The 15,147-nt window shown below is 53.4% G+C and overlaps 1 pseudogene; it reads right to left on the reverse strand.

Annotated features, from left to right (window-relative positions):
- The window catches only part of LOC137756479 (homeobox protein Hox-D1-like), a 29,611-nt pseudogene extending 16,139 nt beyond the window's left edge, over positions 1–13,472 (reverse strand).
- Positions 13,473–15,147: the final 1,675 nt, after the last annotated feature.

Raw genomic sequence — 15,147 nt, forward strand, 5'->3', positions numbered from 1 at the left:
GAACTCCAGGCAATTCCCGCTCCCCCCCGCCGCCTCCTTAGCAGTGTTTGGGAGGGGATGTCGCCCTATCGCTGTGACAGCCACAGAGGCCTGGCCAGGTCCCCCAGCCCATCCCCCACACGTGGAGGCAGCAGCTGTGAGCTGGGGGCACGCCCTGGCCTTCAGTGCTCTGTACACATCACTGGGTGCTGACCCTGCTCACTGTCTTCGTGGGGACGCAGGCTCAGGACGCCCGCCCCCCACCCCCGAAGCTGGGACCCAGCACATTTCCAGAATTTACGTCGTTGACCAGTGCGAGCTGGCTCAGTCACGTGTGTGCCCGCGTGGTGCTGAGCCCTCGGGGCCCTGCCGCGGCTGGTATCGGCACAGCCGGCAGCGAGGGCGACGAGGCCGAGGCTGGTGGACGGGCAGCCCCGGGCTGACCACGGGGCTGAAGGAGGCTCGGGCAGAGCTGGTGGCAAGTGAGTCCGCCATCGATCGCCAGACTCACGTGGCTCTGCCCGTTTCGGCCTCCAGGGTCACCCTTACAGAGTCTGGAGCACTTGTGACGCAGCCCTCTCTCTCTCTGAGCCACCCTTTCCGGTTGAGAAGCCTTTCCACTGTCCTAGACACTGTCGCCTGGGACGCCCTGGGAACAGAAGTCAAGCCCAGGGCTCGGGACCAGCCTGGCCTCTCCTCTGGTGGCCCGGGCACGAGTGGTTCGGCGACTCTATGTGGCTGTCACAGGTCAGCATGTGAAGCCCCTTCTCGCGTCCCCTTTACTCCTGCGGGAGCTTGGGCAGCTGCCTCTACCCAGCCCAGGAGGGCGGGAGCTCGGCCAACGTCAGTCCGCGGACATGCGGTGCAAAGTCTAGAGGGACTCAGCGCTGGCGTGAGGTACGCCGCTGCTCTCTTTACCGACGCCAGGCAGCCTAGACTTCGTAAATCAAAAGGTGCCTTCGGTGAAAAGCAGGTAACTGGATGTTACAGTCTGCACAATCTCCCCTTTCTCTGTAGAGTTACACGTAAGCAAGTTCCCCACGGGCTGAGGTGAATGGGAAAGTGGATTTTAAATAGGAGCATCTCCCTGTGGTCCCAGGTCAGGAGGCCTATGGAAGTCCACGACCAAGAGGAGAGCAACCTACTCCTTAAAAGTTAAGGTGTGCCCCAGTCAATGAACCCTAGAAAGGGGCTGAGCGCGCATCAGCGGGCCTCGGGCTGTAAGCGCAAGCAGCCCGGGCCGGGCGGCACCTGCAGGTCAGCGCCCAGGGTGACGGCACTCCTCTCCTGCACCGCCCAGTGTGCCCGTCTCAGGGGGCCTGCTCTACCTGCCGCCAAAGGGCGAAGAAGGGAGCCCCCAGTCTTCTGGTTCTGGTGGACTGGTGTGTGCGCTCTCTCCTCCCGCTGAGCTCGGGGCTCTTATCTCGACAGTATGACCGTGGAGCTTTACTTCCTTTGCTCCTCAAGGCAAACACTCTTTAGGGGGGCTCGTCCACAAGGACTCGCGCTCTAAGCTCGACACCCCAGCGACCAGAGGGTGTTGGAGCATGGCGCCCTTGAAGTGTTCAGCTCGAAAACGCAAGGGAAAGAGAACCAAGAACGTGTCACCAGACGCAGGACCCGCAGTGCAAAGCAAACCTCAGTCCTGCTGTCCAGACACCAGAGAGCACCCCCAAACTGAACCCCCGCAGGCCCCTGGCGGGGACCGTCCCCTCCACCCCTGTGCGTCTCAGGACAGTAAGGGCTCTTTTCAGGCCTCTGACCCGGGGAGGCCTGAGCTCTTCTCATCTGTCAAATCAAGACCCTGCTGGACACGGTGTGCCCGCGACCGTGAAGCCGTGGATGCCAGGCCCTTCCTTGTGCTTGTCAAGCCCTTGAAGGGCCTCTCTAGTGAGTGGAGGCAGGGCGTCTGAGGGGCTTCACCGGGTGTCTGCTAGGTGCCCGCACTGTGCCGGGGGTGGGCTGTCCCCTGTCATCGTTTCCTGCTGAGGGGACTCAACTGCTCAGCCGGGCCCAGGACGGAGGCGCAAAACACGTGTTGGGCAGAACATCGCTCTCATGTCCCCGTGCTCTTTATTGCCCTGCAAGGTTGTGACCGCGTTACCACCTCTGGGTGTCTGCAGGGTCTGCCTGGTCAGGGTCCTCTGTGGGCCCGCCTGGAGGGGCCGGGTATTCCCTGAAACAGCGGGAGCCCACGCAGTAGTAGCAGAAGGGGCTCAGGGGCCGAGGGATCAAGGTCAGGGAGGCGGCAGGCCTGGCGGCCACCTCGGGCATCCAGGGGGCGCAAGAGGCAGCGGCGCGGCCACCGGGAGCCACGCGGGGGGGCAGGCTGAGAGCTGGGGGGGCGCGGCGGCCAGGCCCAGCACGGGCCAGGGAGGACTCATCTGGGCGGGAGGCCAGGCGAAGCAGAGCCAGGGGACCTCGGCGGGCCGGGCCACCTCTGCCAGGCCAGGGCCTAGAGGGACCAGAGCCTGCGCGTCGGGATCCGGCGCGGGGGGCTCGGCTGCTGTCCGAGGAGGGGCCGGAGGGATAGAGTCAGTCCTGGCCAGGGCGGCTGCATGGTCGAGTTCCGGGTCGCTCGGGGTCCCCTGGATGTCCTCAGGATAGGGTGGGAGGCCGTCCTGCGGCTCCGAGGCGCTGGGCGCCGGGAGGTACCCCAGGGCTGCCGGCTTGCCGTCCACCTTCCAGGATGCAGGTTTAGTGCACACTCTCCCCTTCATCCTCACGAGGAGGTGCGGGCAGCCTCTCTTAAACAGGGGCCCTTCTCGTCCTCAGCCATGCGGAGGGCGGCGTGTCCCTCCTTCTCGTAAACGGGACAGTGCAGCGCGGCCGGCAGCACCCTGGGCTCACACTCCCGCTCAGCCCCTCACAAAAGTGCTCCGGTTGCTCGGGGGTGACATCACAGCCCAGCCAGGAAGTGACATCATACAGGGCAGGCCCGTCAGCATGTCAGCCTCCTGCTTCACGCCCGTCATCGCAGGGGGCACGATGACACTCGTGCACGGGTGCAGAGCCACAGGCCGAGCCCTCGTGCAAACCGGGCACGGCCTTCTGGTCCCGGAGCCCCCGGGCCAGGCCGACGTGCACGGACCCACGTGTGACCCACGAGGTCAGAGCTCCTCCTCTGTGTCCACTGGCCTTCAGGGCCCTGCACAGCACCCATGCTTTCAAGCACGAGCAACGTCCGGGACGGGGCCCACGGTCAAGGGCGCAGGCACCCTGCCCTTTTGGCACCGTCACAGGCCGGGCAGCCGGTCCTCCACGGAGACCCTCTCCACGCCCTGCCATCGGTCTGCAGGAGGTCCAGGGCAGGGGCTGCAGAGGTGACGGGTGAGCTCCTGGGGACAGAGGAGGACAGGCCGCCGTCCCCTGCGGCTCCTGAGCCTGCACGTGTCCACCCCAGGCTGGTCCCGCTCTGCACGCCTAGTCTCCTGTCACCCGGGACGGGGCGGTCGCCCTGGGCCTTCACCCACGGTGCAGCTCACTTTCCGCTGACCGCCGTCCACGGGACCCCCGTCTGGGTTTGTGCACAGGCCGTGAGTGCTGCCATCCTGCTCTGGGGCTTGCTGCTCGAGCATCAGACAGGCGGCCTTGCACAACCACCCGTCTGGCACGTTCTCCCCACGTGCGCGGCCACCTACACTGATGACCCCCACCCTACTCTGGTCACAGGCTTGAGGATCTTCCTGAGATTTCCATGAACCAGAAACGCCTCCAAACCCAATATGTCACCAGCCCAGGGCCCAGGCGCCCGGCCCAGTGGGTGAGAGCGAGGGCTCTGCCAGAAGATGCCAAGGCCGGCCCCACAGCCCTGCTGATCCCCAGCTGCCTGGCTCACACCCTCGGAGCCTCTGCTTCCCCACGAGGATACTCGTAGGAGCACGTGCTTCGTGGGGTCCTGAGGACTCAGGGGGACATAACAGCAGGAGGCAAGGCACCTGACACTTAACTCACAGCTACTGTGGTTACGGAGAAGCATGCTGTCTCACAGCAAGTTTGAATCTAAGGAGCTTAAGCAATGGTCCGTCAGTGGCCCTTGGCTACGTGCAGGAAGCCTTCCATCACCAGCAAAGGGTGGCCTTCCTTGTCGATTCTTGCAAACCGTGGGCTGAAACGCCACCTGAGTTAACTGTCTCTAGAGACAGCTAGGGTGAGCTACACAGAAATCACAGTGCATTTTGCATAGATGTAAGTGGTACTCAGCGCCCACGGGACTGGGCAATGCCCCAGGACCACTGAAAAGCCGAGTTCCACTTTAGAAGGTCTGGGAACTCCCAAACACTCTCGGGCGCCTCCTCAGCTGTCAGCATTGTGGCCGTGTGCTCCCATACCAATAGCCGAATCCCTGGGCCCCCCGCTTTCCTCTCTGTACTGCATATTCCAGCTGCCCCTGGAGACTCCTGAGAGAGGCTCACCCACCCCTGCTCCCCTCGGCTGCTGGTGGCAGCTCGAGGTTCCCGTTTGTGCTGGCTGACAGGACTTCCAGCATCCTGGACCAGAAAACTACTAGAGCTCGTCAATGATTTCGGTCAAGCTGCAGGATACAAAGTTCATATACAGAAATCTGTTGCATGTCTATACACTAACAACGAACTAGCAGAAAGAGAAATTAAGGAAATAATCCCATTTACCGTTAAATAATCCCATTTAATGGCATCAAAAAGAATAAAATACCTAGGAATAAACGTACCTAAGGAGGAAAAAGACCTGTACTCGGAAAACTATAAGACACTGATGAAAGAAATTGAAGAGGGCATAAAGAGATGGAAAAATATACCGTTTTTTTTGGATTGGAAGACTCAATATTGTAAAATGACTATACTACCCAAGGCAATCTACACATTCAACGCAGTCCCTCTCAAACTTCCAGTGGCAGTTTTCACAGAACAAGAACAAATAATTTAAAAACTTTTATGGACACAAAAGACCCCAAATAGCCAAAACAATCTTGGGAAAAAAGAACAGAGCTGGAGGAATCACGCTCCCCGGCCTCAGACTATACTACAAAGTTACAGTAATGAAAACAGGATGGTACTGGCAGAAAAACACACATATAGATCAACGGAACAGGATAGAGAGCCCAGAGATAAACCCACTCACTTATGGTCAATTAATCTATGACCAAGGAGGCAAGAATATACAATGGAGAAAAGACAGTCTCTTCAATAAATGGTGCTGGGAAAACAGGACAGCTACCTGTAAAAGAATGAAATTAGAACCTCTTCTAACACTGTATACAAAAATAAACTCAAAATGGATTAAAGACCTAAATGTAAGACAAGATACTATAAAACTTCTAGAGGAAAACATGGGCAGAATGCTCTTTGTCATAAACCACAGAAGTATTTTTTTTTGGATCCATCTCCTCAAGTAAAGGAAATAAAAGCAAAATGGGAACTAAATTAAACTTAAAAGCTCTTGCACAGCAAAGGAGACCATTGAAAAAATGAAAAGGCAACCTACCGAACAAGAGAAAATATTTGCAAATGACTGATAAGGGGTTAATATCCAACATATGTCAACAGCTCATACAACTCAATATCAAATAAAGAAACAAACCACTTTAAAAATGGGCAGAAGAACTGAATACACATTTTTCCAAAGAGGAAATGCAGATCACAAACAGTCACATGAAAAGATGCTCAACATCACTAATCATCAGGGAAATGCAAGTCAAAATCACAATGAGATACCACCTCACACCTGTCAGAATGGCTGTCATCAAAAAGAACACAAATAACAAGTATTGTCAAGGATGTGGAGAAAAGGGAACCCTTGTACACTGTTGGTGGGAATGTAAATTGGTGCAGTCACTGTGGAAAATAGTATGGAGGTTTCTCAAAAAACTAAAAACTGGGGACTTCCCTGGTGGTCCAGTGGTTAAGAATCCGCCTTCCAATGCAGGGGATGCGCATTCGATCCCTGGTCGGGGAACTAAGATCCCACATGCCGCGGGGCAACTCAGCCCACGTGTCACAACTACTGAGCCCACGTGCCCTGGATCCCGCGCACCACAGCTAGAGAGAAGCCCACGCTCTGCAACTAGAGAAACCCACGCACCGCAATGAAAGATCCCGCATGCCGTGGGACCTGACGCAGCCAAATAAATAAATAAATATTTCTTAAAAAACCTAAAAATTGAACTGCCATACGACCCAGCAATTCCACTCCTGGGTATATGTCCGAAAAAAACAAAAACACTGATACATGCACCCCAATGTTCACAGCAGCATTATTTACAACTGCCAAGATATGGAAGCAAACTAAGTGTCCATCAATGGATGAATGGATAAAGAAGATGTGGTTTAAACACACACACACACACGCACACACACACACACACAATGGAATACTACACAGCCATAAAAAAGAATGACATTTTGCCATTTGCAGCAACATGGATGGACTTGGAGGGCATTATGCTAAGCGAAATGAGTCAGAGAAAGACAAATACTGTATGATCTCACTTATATGTGGAATCTAAAAAATACAACAAACTAGTGAATATAACATAAAAGAAGCAGATTCACAGAAATAGAGAACAAACTAGTGGTTACCACTGGGGAGAGGGTAGGGGGAAGGGGCACGATAAGGATAGGGTATTAAGAGGTACAAACTACTATGTATAAAATAAGCTACAAGGATATCTTGTAAAACAAGGGGAATATAGCCAATATTTTATAATAACTGTAAATGGAGTATAACCTTTAAAAATTGTAAATCACTACATTGTATGCCTGTAACACATAATACTGTATAGCAAGCATACTTCAATTTAAAAAATGAGTTTTCTGAGTTGGTTTTGGGGTTTCTAGAATTAGCTCTCTAATCTGATCCGATCTAAAGCTGCTAATGACTCTTATTTGTAGTAAAGACAGCATTGATAGTCCATGGCCATAGAAATATGCATAATATCTCCTCTGGATACTCCTAATCAACCACTTATAAGAAGTGCTGAGGACTTCCCTGGTGGTGCCGTGGTTAAGAATCCGCCTGCCAATGCAGAGGACACAGGTTCGAGCCCTGGTCCCGGAAGATCCCACATGCCGCAGAGCAACTAAGCCCGTGCGCCACAACTACTGAGCCTGCGCTCCACAGCCCGCGAGCCACAGCTACTGAGCCCGCGTGCCACAACTACTGAAGCCTGTGCGCCTAGAGCCCCTGCTCCGCAACAAGAAAAGCCACCGCAGTGAAAAGCCCACACGCCGCAACCAAGAGCAGCCCCCGCTCGCCACCACTAGAGAAAGCCCGTGCGCAGCAACGAAGACCCAACGCAGCCAAAAATAAATAAATAAATAATAAATAAAATATCAGTGGCTCCCATGGGACGTAGACGGGTGCCCTTGGCCTGCATTCCGGGCCCGGCCTGGCATGGCTCCTGAAAACATTGCTGCCTTGATGTTTTCTTCCTCTCATCCTATCCCCCAACATGGGCAGATGTCTAACCAAGGGCCTGGCTCAGAGAAAGAGCTCATAAAACGGTAGCCTACTCACATTTCATGAGGCTCCACTTGTAGGCTTGGTTTCTGCAGGGGCCACTTGGCTTGGTTCTCCCTTGTTGAAGCTATCTGTCCCCACGGATGAGGTCTACACAAAGCCCACGGCCTATTGACCAGAATATGTGTGAAAGTCACCTTGTATAGACAAACAGATCCCTGCCTGACTATGCAGACCAGAGCTGCCTCTGCCCTCCCCCGCTCCTAACTCAGCTTACAGAGCAGCCTCTGAACAAATTACAACCGCATGTTCAAGCCTTGGGCGTTTGAGACGGATTATGGAGTTTTTCTTTCTTCTAATGCCTCCTCAAGAATGAACTCATGTCCTGCAGCACTGAACAGGGGATTTGAATCCCTAAAGCAGGTCAGTGAGGTCAGAACCTCAACCTACCTGCACAGGTGTTATTTGCCAGACAGTGTTGATCCGAGGCTGGCCTCCCCCACCTGTCTGCTGGTGCCTGTTCAGGGAAGGTAACAAACATGGTGGGTGACGGGGAACCCACATGCTTAGGGCGCTGATATCACTCTTGACGCCGCAGCTGACAATCGGCAGATGCCTCGCACTGGCCTTTGGAATACCTGCCCTTTTGCTACTTCCCTTCAGCCTGAACAGCAAGCATTATGGAAAGCCACATCACTGAGAATTCTGCTGCCCTGTCACGAACTGGAAGTCGTAAGTTGAGTTGCAGCTGTATCAGAGACAAGCAAACGACTAAAGCAGTGAGTTGTAATTTCTTCATATCCTTCCAAAAGTTGTCTTTTTAAAAGTTATATCACTTCTATAGGTGTTACTGGTAAGAGTTCAAGCAGAGAGAACCTGTAGCGTGTACGTGTGCGTGAATGTGTATATACATCTACTCCCAAGCCCTACCTAACGTCTGAATCCCCCTCTAAGAAAACCACTGAATAGAAATTACCCATCACATCCATCTCCAGAAAGACAAAAGCTGTTCTCTGGAGGCGCGCCCCCAAGCTCAAATATTTAAAGGTGGATCCATGTTGGAACAAGTATCAGTACTACCTTCTTTTTTCCCCCCTAACTTTTTAGTTCATTCCTTTTAAATGGTTGAATAATAGGTCACTGTATAGATATACAGCATTTTTACTATTCATCCACTGTTGTACATTTGGGTTTATATTGGTATAGATTGGTACGTTGATATATATATATATATATATATATATATAGAGAGAGAGAGAGAGAGAGAGAGAGAGAGAGAGAGAGAGTCAGGCGTGAGCGACAGAATACCTGAAGATTAGATCAGAAAAGTCACGGAGGACCAGAATCACCTAGCCTTTCCTTCCCGATGTAGTCCCTAAGGGCCCTTCCAGCTCCAACATCACATGCATCCAAAAGCAAAGGTGGAAGGGAAGATGGAAGGAGCAGTTCACATTACGTTATACATGAAACAAAACATAAGTGTGGACAAATCCACCAGCATGCCTTTTGTTTCCTTCAGTTCCTCCACCAGCCTGACATCTCCCAGGAAACTGGGTCACAGCGTACTGGCCACCTCCAGTGTGCCAGGCAGTGTGGCAGTCCTTGACGTGATTCAGGAATTAAACACCATGGTGAGGCCTGAAAGGTTTCTTAAGATGACAGCTTTAATTTATTCACAACTAATTTGAAAGTAACTGGTTTGGGGTCCCTAGAACAGAAGTGGCATTACTTACAACAGCTGTTTCTCTGAGAGCGTCACAGGAAGCTGCCCGTCTGACTCTTCTCACTGGTACTCCTTCCCTGCAGGGGACTGCCTTTGCAGGTGCTGGGTTATGTTGTCTACCCTGGGCTACTGACAGCCAGTGCCAGAAAGCAACATGCATCCTCAAGCGCCAGGGAAGCAGATGTATGGGAAAACCCAGAGCTGGGCTCAGAAGAGCAGAGAAATGATGGAACTATGTAGAAGCTGGTCGCAAATAGGAGTACTCCTGTTGATATGACTTTTCCACTCCGGCCAAGGCTCCCGGTTACCTCTCAAATAACAGCACGATGAGTTGGATGCGCAGCAAAAACACATGCCCTGTCCTGCCTGATTCATACATCATGGAAGGGTGGTGGAAAGATGTAAATGAGTATTTGGGGCTGAGCAGCAGACGTCAGGATGTTGATCTACTTACTTATCTAAATGAGAAGAGGCTAAGGAATAGCAAAAGACTGGTTTCAAATTGTTACTGTGACCCCTGTGATCTGAAATGGCAGCACAAGTGAGTGGAAGAATGAAATGCAAGTTAATACCCTGCAGTTCGGCTGTTGGAGGCTTAAGTCATGGGAAGGGAGACCATCCATGTGTTCTGTCAAAAACTCCAGAAACAGCGCTCCCCAGCTACCACTATTTGGCTTGGGCTCAATCAAAAGCCAGAATCTCAAGCCTACTGTGCCCTGTTGCTTGTTTTAGCAAATGAGATCATCTCCGTGATCCACTGTGTAAACTGCAATGTGCTGGTAAGCAGTTACCATTGTTATTATGATAACAATATTTATGCATGCCACAGTAAGCCACTGGAGCCATTTACTACATTCAGGATGTTAAGGGGCTTCACCAGAATTGGCCACTGGGTGGCTGCAGAGAAAGTAAGAACACTCGACAGAAGCAACAGTGCCCTCCGGAGCGTCGGAGGACCTGAGGGCTTCCGGGCCTCCATCAAGGATGAGGATGACCACACGCCATGTACTGCAGGGGGCTGAGTGTTTCAAATGCATCACAGCTCTATGGAGTACAGGTTCTAGCCCTGTTTTACAAACTTTCCCAGTTCAGTCAGTTTAATGAGCTGACTGACTGAATCCAGTGTCTGGTGAGGTGAGGATCTGCTGATTTAATAAGCAGTCACTTGGCATTTACTATGTGCCAGGCACTGTTGTATGTGCTTTACAGATATTACCTGGTTTTGTCCTCGTAACTGCCCCGTGAGGTAGGTGCTATTGCTGCCCACAGTTTACAGGTGAGGGCACTGAGGCACAGAGAGGTCAGAAGCTTACACAAGATCACACAGCCAGGAAGTGGCAGAGTCAGGATTCGAATCCGGGCTGGCTGGATTCAGAGCCCCTGCTCACAGCCATGTACTTTGCTGCCTCCTTTAAACCTAAGCCTGGCTAAATATTCTCACTCAGAAACAAACCCTTTTTTTTTTTTTTTTTTTGGTAGCACATTCTGTAATTTTTATTACAAAAAGAAGTTCAAACCCTTTATATGGTATGACATTAAATGTCACCTATGAGTTCATCGCAAGCAAACCTCTCAAGAAACGTACATACTGTATATATTTACACTCAAGTTTGAGTAGCTGGTGTCAAGGTATAGTTCAGGATCTCTACCCACCCTGTGGATTTGTTCAGCTACTAACTAAACAGCGACTGTATCTTCACTCGGGCACATGGACAGGTAGAACCTGCTTTTTAAAGAAAGCGAACAAACAAACAAACAAAAAACCTGTAGCGCAAACATGAAGATCATTGTTGAAGCAGCTTATACATCAAGGAGGCCCCGCCTGTAGCTACCTTTGGTCATCTCAAGACTGCATGGAGTCTTGTCTTTTAAATTAAAACCAGATGAAACTTTGGGTAGACGCTCTTCTGAGCACATCAGGCGGTTGGGAGAGCTCAGCACCGAGAACTGCACACGACTAAGTTAGGCAACATGGCAGCGGGGCTAGGCTGGCGGCTGGGCACCTTTTCCCTGATAAGACACAGTTAATACACACATCAGTGGCTTTAGAGACTGCAAATTAACACCCATCTGTACACCCTCAGCTCCGAACTCAGAGCCACCAAGATACTTCCTCTCCCAAGTCAACCCTCCATTATTTCTGCCAGGCCCGCCTCCATCCCAAATTGAGCTAACAAGTCCAGATAGGGGTGGGGTGGCCTGTGAGTTCTGCAGGCCACGGTTCCTCAGCCTCGTGACTGAAGCTCATGAAGGTGCTTGGGCCTGAAACGGCTCCCCGGGTTCTGGCCAGACTTAGTGGGGCTCGTTCCGGAGAGGGGAAGTTGCCGGGAAGTCACGGTGGTGGCCGAGGGCAGAAGCCCTTCTCCTCTCGTTCCCTTTTCTTCTGTTTCATCCTGCGGTTCTGGAACCGGATTTTGACTTGGGTGTCGCGCAGCTGCAACGAGTTGGCTACTTGGGTGTCGCGCAGCTGCAACGAGTTGGCTACCTGCGTGCGCCGGGCCCGAGTTAAGTACTTACGGAAATGAGACCCCTTCTCGAGTTCTGTTGGTGGCTGGGTGCTGAAGTCCGTGCGGATCGCGCTGGAGGGGCTGGCGAATCTGCTTTTCTTCGGGGGAGGCGTTCCTCTTCACTGTCGTCCACTCGAACGTGCTGAAGGCGGCGGGGAGGCCGCGGGGCGGGGGCGCGGACTTGGGGCAGGCGCCGCGGGCGCGGGACGCGGTCTGGAAGGCCCCGGAGTGGCCCTCGGCCGGCTCTTTGAGACACGCCGGGAAGGGGGCGGCCCCGCCGAAGGCCCCGCGCAGTCCGCCCGGCTGCTGAGGAGGAAGGAGCCGCCGCCCGGGAAGACGGCCGAGGCGGCGTAGCGGACGTGCGCCCCGCCGTCGCCGGCCGGCCGGCCGCCCGCGCGCGCGCGCGCGCGCGCCGGAAGCCGTACGCGGGCCCGGGCCCCGGGGGACCGCAGTCCGCGCCCCCAGCCGCGGCAGGTGCGGCGCCCGGCTCCTCGTCGGTCCCCTCCGCGGGGGCACGGCGCGTACGCGGCCGGGGGCGGCGCGGGAGGCCGCGCCGGAGCGGCCGGGGGCAGGCGGCTCGCGAAGGCGCCGTCGCCGCTGCCCAGGGGCAAGGCCGGCTGCGGGACCACTGGCCGGGCGTCGGCGCGGCAGAACTTGGGCGCGAAGCTCAGCACGTCGCCGCCGCCCCTGCCGCTGCCGCGCGACACGTAGCGCAGGTAGGAGCTCAGGGTTCCGGCCCACCCACCTGAGCGCGGCGGCCGGGCCCCGGTGAGGGGCCCGCAGGACCGCCGGGGTCTGCGCCGCTCCGCCTTCCCTCTCTAGCCGAGCGGCCCTCACTGAGCCATGGGCAGGAACAAGCACGTTTGTAATTATCAGCGTGTGTTGTCTGTGTGCCTTGACACTTCTGGAAGCCTGCAGAAGGAACTCTGTTGTGTGCCCGCACCTCCTATGAGATGGTGAGCTGCAGAGTTCGCACGTCATGCTCCGTGGTCCTGGTGCCCGTCATGGGCCTTGGCACCCAGCAGAAGATCGGAAAGTGCCTCACAGCCCACGCGATCTGGTTGCATCAACTTTATTTGGCCTCCCACACGTGTAACACGTCAACACGACCATAAACACAAAGCAGGAGCAGTAACACGAGTACACCTCTCTAAACGTCTTTAGAAGAGGTGCCTGGTCCTCACGCAGCCAACGTAGACAGAACCGTTTTAGCCCACGTGTAACTGGAAAACATCACATCTTTCGTGAAAACCAGATCCGTGCTGTGAAAGAAGCAAATGATGGCAAGAGAGCGCGCCTCACGGACTGAGCAAGTTGAGACACTGTCCTCCAAGCGGTGGAGGGACGGAGGTGGCACTTAGGAAGAAATGACCAACCAGGCGCAAGAGGAAGGCAAGTTAAGCTTGGGGTTGGCGGTGGGGTGGAATGCGCTGCAATATCCCGATGCTTACAGAAGCGTGAGATGGAGCCCCTTCCTGAAATATCCCCCAGCAAACCCAAATGTTCACGCATCCAGTTGCTTTAAATGTAGTCCGAATGAGCTGACTTTTACCCTTTAGAGCCTGCCTTCTTTGCCTACCCCGCAAAACTGTACCCCAAGCCTGCTGGGCGTAGATAGGATAACCCTGAGGCTATAAGACTCCAAGCCACTGCTGCCTTTTGGAGCTCTCCGACCCAAAGACTCCCACTGTGCCGAGAGGTGGCCTCACTCTCTGATCCCTCCTCTCCTCTGGGACTTCCCTCGCGTCTTGCCCTTCGGGCTGGTGAGCCTTTGCCGTTATCTCTGCAAGGTCTCTCGCTGTGAGGGACTTCCCTTCACATGCCATCCTGTCGAAGTACTGCCCACGTAAAGCTTGTCTTATGCTGCTGCCATGTTATGGTCATAACCAGCCCCCAGATCCTCAAACTCACAAACACTTCGGTATGAAAGGGTCTAGAATCAGCTTTAAAAGTAACATACACCAGATTGTTGGTTGTGGTCGTTTCTGAAGATGGGGCTGAATTGTGAAGAAACTCTGTAAAGGGAGAACTATGATTTGTCTGAAGTTTTAGGATTTTTTTCAGCAAGAGTGCGTGCACTATTACCATTCTACTTACAGTACTTGAGTAACTCTAACAGAAAGAGTAGCTGTGTGTTAGTCAGCTAAAGTAACTGTGAGTTGACACAACAGGGAAAACCTGAAATTTGAATGGCTTAACACAATACAAGTTTATTTTTGGGGCACGTAAGCTCTGACTTTTTTTGGTAGGGGCTCTCTGCTCTCAGGGGGCCCAAGTTTCCAGGCTGTTTCCTTTCTGGAGTTCCACCACAGGATTGCCATGTTTGCTGCTGAGCGAACGAAAGCACAGAAATGGCACGTTGGCTCTGGATGTGACAAGTAATGCTTCCACTCATATCCCGATGGCAACGGCTGGTCACATGACCCTTCCTGACTACACGTGGACTGGCCATGTAGCATCCCCTGTGTCCAGGATGGGGGAAAGGAAGACAAGATATGGACGAGCACTGGTAGTCTCTCCCATACAGTGTGACTTAGTAGGTGCTTACTTAAGCGTGACCGTTATAATTTGTTAGGACAACAAGCGTCTTCATTTCTTGGAGGGGTTTCTGAGAAGGCCAGATCTGCCTTGCTATCCTCCACATATTTAAGGGCCTCCTGTATGACAGATGTTTTCACACACAGTATCACATCTCATTTTAAGAGGATCACATAAATATCAGCCGGGTGGATTTGCGCTTCACCACATAGTAGCTTTCTGCACTTACTTCCCTTTGCAGTACTGTCTGTCATGCTGACTGTAATGTCAGTTGGCTGGGAATGGTCTCCTTCCTTTTGATGCAAAGGTAAAATCTTAACCTGGGAGTCTCAGCGGCCTCCACAGGGCGGAACGTACCTGGGCACCTGCACAGCTGCCCTCGGGCACCCTGACAGCCACGACCTTCCTGTGGGGCAGGGACCAGACAAGAGGCCATGGAAGGATGGTTAATTCTTTTTTCTTTTAAAAGCTGAGCTACCAAGGAACTATGTTTCACCTCCTCGGAGGATCCCACGGTTTTCAAGAGTTCAACCTTAGTAGATGTTGGCTCCGCAGTGGCTTCCTCATGTACCATTTAGGAGGGAGGCTTTGGGTGACCTAGGTAAGCTCATGCGTCTGTGCATGGGTTCAGTGGCCAGCTTCAAAGAAGGCACCCCATTAAAATCCTGCTGCAAATGTCAGGGAGGTTTCAAAAACCCTCTCTCTCAATTCAGGGCTGTCTCCAAAGAACCAGTCGATTACGTGGCAAATCAGACTACTCACAAACCCAACTGCAAAACATTTTGAGAAAGCGTTGGAGTTGCCCAGAAGGATTACCAGGTGTCTAAAGGTTATTACCCGAAGTCAAAGGGACTGTCGGTGTCAGAGGGGTTCCGGAGTGAGGGATGGGAGAGTCGGAGGATTCTTCTGCAGGGAGTAGGAATGCTCTGTGTCGGGGGAGGGCAGGAGATCCTGTGCAGCCCT

The sequence above is a fragment of the Eschrichtius robustus genome, chromosome X (genome assembly GCF_028021215.1).
Source record: "Eschrichtius robustus isolate mEscRob2 chromosome X, mEscRob2.pri, whole genome shotgun sequence".
Lineage (NCBI taxonomy): Eukaryota > Metazoa > Chordata > Mammalia > Artiodactyla > Eschrichtiidae > Eschrichtius > Eschrichtius robustus.